The sequence below is a fragment of the Triplophysa rosa genome, linkage group LG16 (assembly GCF_024868665.1).
Source record: "Triplophysa rosa linkage group LG16, Trosa_1v2, whole genome shotgun sequence".
NCBI lineage: Eukaryota > Metazoa > Chordata > Actinopteri > Cypriniformes > Nemacheilidae > Triplophysa > Triplophysa rosa.
The window spans coordinates 11494140-11499233 of record NC_079905.1 but is presented as its reverse complement, the minus strand read 5'-3'; positions in this window follow the sequence as shown (position 1 = coordinate 11499233).

The following is a 5094-nucleotide window of genomic DNA, read 5'->3' as shown; positions in this document are numbered from 1 at the left end:
GTGAAATCTTTGTTATTGTGAGTTATTCAGAATGCACTGTATGTGTTATGTTTCTCCAATATAATATTTTATACTAGCATCAGGTTCCATAGTGCAAACTCTATGCCATGTGTAACTAATACTAAAACATTATCAAAAGTAATTTTCTTGTTTTTAACCACTTTTAACTATGTGCTGTTAAAGGACTCTTTAAGTGCTATTTTAAGTTTTTAATTAAACTTAATAGAGTTTGATGTATTATAAACTATAAACTAAAATACTTTCTCTCCACTCTATAAAAAAACTTTGCGGTCACAGCGAGGAAACAATGAGCAATTACAATATATCACAACCAAACACTAAAAAAAAGCTAAAATTTGGTAAAGTCCACTAGATCTTGGTGCTTTGTATCCTTCTGAGAAATCCCAGCACTACTCATGAGTTTCTGGCATTTATTTTTAACAAAGTCTCAACTCGTTTCAGTCTGACCTTAACAGTTTAACCGGCTTATTTTTTGCATGGATCATTTTATAAAGTTGTCATAATGTTTCCAAAGAGGCTTTTTGAGCCTGTATCAGGCCATTCAACAAACACTGTGTACGACCCCGCAGACCCATCAGTGTGAGAATTTCATATGCAAAAAGAACTTTTACAACAATAAAGAAGCATTAAAGACACAGCAGAAAAAAAAACGTGAGAAAGTGGAAAATATGTCATTTAAAAATCACTGCGATGAGAATAACTGAATGATTCCTTGAAGAGATATTTATCCTCCCAATACCAAAATAGCACTTTTCTGTGTTATTATCTTTATTTTTTCAAGCCAGTTAAGCATACACTTATGGTATCCCAGCATTTTTTCTTCGTAATTTACTGAGGGATATTTTGCATTTTAAGATACATTGAATGTCAGTGCCAAGAAATGGACAATAGGGTACTCTCTCAGTGTTGGTTTCAGAAGCACGGACTGACACAGAATACTCCAATGCAGCAGTTAGGATCAGCAGTGCACTTTAAAGTGATTAAGGCCTCCGGCGGGAACAATCCACTGAGTTTAGCTGGCTCACAACTTATCAGTAATTAAAGAGGGCGCTAGGTTTGTGTGTTCATCGCTTGTCCACAGGGGTTTTGCAGACAGACTCATTTCGGGCTGTCTGAAGTTTGCCTTAAATTTTCTAATTCTAATCAGTCTACAAGATGAGGTTGTGCACTGTAAGGGCACAGTGTGTCAAAATCCACACCCACATCACATGATTCAGATCAAGTATGAACTAAATTATTGAGCTAAAACATTTGAATTATTTTAATTTATAGGACATCCTTATTTTATTATATGCAGCCAATAAAAAAACCCGTTGTTAAAACAACTCAAATTGTGTTCTTTCTTGGACAATACACAAAACGTTACTTTTACTAGACACATCTCTTCAGGGACAACACATTTTCTGTTTTAACGCAACTTGTGTTGTTACTTTTACTTATTTAACACAAAATCAACACAAAATGAAGCATAATGTTAAAATGACTCATCAGGGGCCCGTTTCAGAAAGGAGGTTTAGTGCAAACTCTGAGTATATTAACCCTGAAATGAGGGAAACTCTGGGTTTTTCGTTTCAGAATGTCAAACCCGAGAAAACGGGGTGACTCAAGCCCGTTTCTAAAAGAGAGGTAACTTATACTGGTCGGGAGCAGGTTTTCTTTGGTAAATCCAGGGTTTCTTTCGATTTCCTCCCCCTTTTTAAAGCACAAGTGGTGTCCCTTATTCATTCATTCATTAAAACAGTCATTCATGGCACGCATTTTGATCACACAGAGACCATCTCAGTAACTAAAATGTCGTACGTGCTTTTATAGAGGATCCTGTATGTGAAGAGACTGCATTAATTCAGATGTTCTATATCTATTATTAGATATATCTATAATCAGTGAATAAAAATATATCTCATCCCTCCTTAAATCAATAACATCGGCCATCGTGGCCGTGTATTACATCAGAGCATATTGGAAGACCATCTCACAAATGGTAGTTCCCCTTCAGTCGGTCTCTCGACGTTGTGTTGAGAGACAGACTGGGGTTTGATCTTGAGAACCTATCATCTCCGAGAGGAATTTTAAAACGCCAATGGGCTTGGCGAATGGCACATGCACGCCAGTCCCCGCCCCGTGCATACGGGTATAAAAGGGAGATGGCGGCGGCCATTCACTCATCCTTTGTTCTTCGGAACCTGTGTGGCATATGATTGTCAAGCGATTATCTCTTCGAGACTCTTCACTGCTGGATTTACAACGCAGAGCAGCGGACTTCTCCCTCCTGACAGCGGACTTCCCCTGGGCGTCTCGGCAGCGAGCTACAGACCTAAAAGAGCAAATTTCTCACAGTTACGAGCATGTCTCGCAGCTGTGTCCTTGGGTGTGACAGACTCATCCCTGAGTCAGACGGGCACGACACCTGCGTCACATGCTTGGGGGTCAAGCATGCTGAGGCAGGGTTTGTCGATCCGGCATGTTCTGTCTGCGAGAACATGGCGATTAAGGTGTTGTGGTCACGGCTGGCTACGTTCTTTGTGAGCGCTGCCGCCACCTCGTCTGCTTCCCAAGCGAGTTCGACTGCCGCTTGGTCGAGGTCGACCGCTTCTGTGAGCAGCGGGGGTGATTTGGGGGTTCCTATGGATGTCGCTATGTCAGCTTCGGCTTCGCGGACCACCCATACCCCAGCAAGGTCACCTGGCTCGTCCCCAATGGGCGGCGGTAGACCGTCCCATACCGGGCAGACTTCACAGAGAGATGAGGACGAGCTCTCTGTCATAGCATCGGACAGCTACCTCCTGGCATCAGATGCAGAAGACCTCTCTGAGCTCCCGCCCCCGGGCAGCGGCTGGATTCGTGGTCTCTGGGGTCGGAGCGTGGTCAAAAGCCACGCACCGCCCCGGTGCCATTCTTCCCGGAGGTGCATGAGGAGCTCACTAAGTACGGTAGTTCTCACGTTATCCTGAGACCCCGGCCCGGCTACGTGCCCAAGGTTCCCACCACTCCCTTCCGGGACCAGGTAGTGAACCTGCAGGCGCTCCCCTCTGGGGAGGAAGACCCAACCTCCAACGTGTTGTGTCCAGTACGCGCACTGCGCCTCTACTTGGACCGCACGCAGAGCCTTAGAAACTCTGAGAAGCTCTTTGTCTGTTATGGGGGACAGCACCAGGGGAGGGCTGTCTCCAAACAGAGATTGGCACACTAGATTGTGGATGCCATTGATTTGGCCTACCAGTCGCAAGATCGCCCATGCCCGCTTGCAGTGAGAGCCCACTCCACTCGGGGAATGGCCTCCTCGTGGGCACTGGCTCAGGGCGCCTCTCTGGCAGACATATGTAATGCTGCGGGTTGGGCTATGCCCAGTACCTTCGTAAGGTTTAACAACCTCCTCGTGGAACCAATGTCAGCCCGTGTCTTACACGCTACCAGCGTATAAGACAGGCATCTGGTTTGGGCGTACGACTGCGAAAGTGCCTTCTCCCCTCTCCAGGCAAGTCTAGCGTGCTATTTAGGCATTCCCTACATCACTAAGCATTTTTGGCATTATGGTAAACAGACCGGGCGGAGCGGTCTGTTGGAACCAAGTCCAGTACTGGTAGAGTCGCCCCTGCTCAAGTGGACCACTATACTAGGACTGTTGCCCCATATGTAGTGACTCCCCTGCAGGGTCGTCCCGTATGTTGAATTCCTCACTCCTGGTTCCCCTGTCGGTGAACCCGTGAAATATCCAACCTGGGTTCTGTCCCCCCATCCGGGCTGACACAAATTCTCACATGTTGGTGTCTCCACATGTAACCTCCCCTTGTGGTAGGATGTGGCCTCCGTAACACACTCTTCAAAGAGGAGAGCAGTGTTTTCCCAGTGTTCTTATGGCGCCGGATGGCGTCTCGCTACTAGAGATGAACGCCACCGCCCGGTACCGTCGGTACAAGCTTCTCAGTATGCTACTAGTGCTGATCCCACTGGAAGATTACATCTCGCAGAAGCGCTCACTTGTGACTCGCTAGTCCAGTCAGTGTTGCTCCGCTTGAGGTCGTGATACGGCTCAGTGCCGTGGCGTGTAAAGATAGGTCACCAGTTTGTCTCTCAACACAATGTCGAGAGACCGACTGAAGGGGAACGTCTCGGTTACGACTGTAACCTCCGTTCCCTGATGGAGGGAACGAGACATTGTGTCTTCATGCCACAACGCTTCGCCGACCCGCTGCAGCGACCGGGAGATACCTCTCAGGTTCCTCAGCCCAAAGGATGAGTGCGGGCGGGGACTGGCATACATGTGCCATTCGCCAAGCCCATTGGCTTTTTAAAATTCCTCTCGGAGATGATTGGTTCTCAAGATCAAACAGTCTGTCTCTCAACACAACGTTTTCTATAGAGGATAAGAAATGACTCAATAAAATGTGTAAATAAAGTGCATGAATAAAGAAATTAATAAATACGGACAAATGCAGAAAATGAAGCGATAAAGATAATAAACAATTAATTTTGACGTGCAGCCGTTCCTACCCAAAACTGCTCCGAGCAGGGTTCGAACCGATGATCAGTCTGAAACTGACACGAGAGTCTGTCACCCTAAAAAGTGTCCCATACACCATGGCGTCTCACATTCATCACTATAGAGCACTGATGAGTAGTGATTATTATTTCTGTTTTATTTCTGTTGTTTCATTCATTTATTCATTCATTTACTGATTCATTTGTTTGTTTATTAGTACATTTATCTTTTTATTAATTGAAAAGTCATTTACACATTAAAGCACATTAGTAAATCCACTGTATACAGAGTGTAAAGCGTGCCTCGCTCTCAAGCGCTTTCTGCCCCCATGTTGCTTTTTTTGGTGCCGTTGCCATGGTGAATCGTAATATCGGAGCTCCATTGATCATTGCTTGTCGTAGTTGTGGTGCAAGCGCTTAACTCAAGGCAAGTCTACCCAGAGTTGATAGAACTAACTCAAATCAGCTGTTCTGAAACCAAAAACTCAAAGTTTCGCATCTCGGTGTTAAACAACTCAGAGTTCACATTTTAACTCATGTTGGTTGAACCTCCTTATTGAAAACAAACAATTTGTTAATAGTTAACGCATCCTT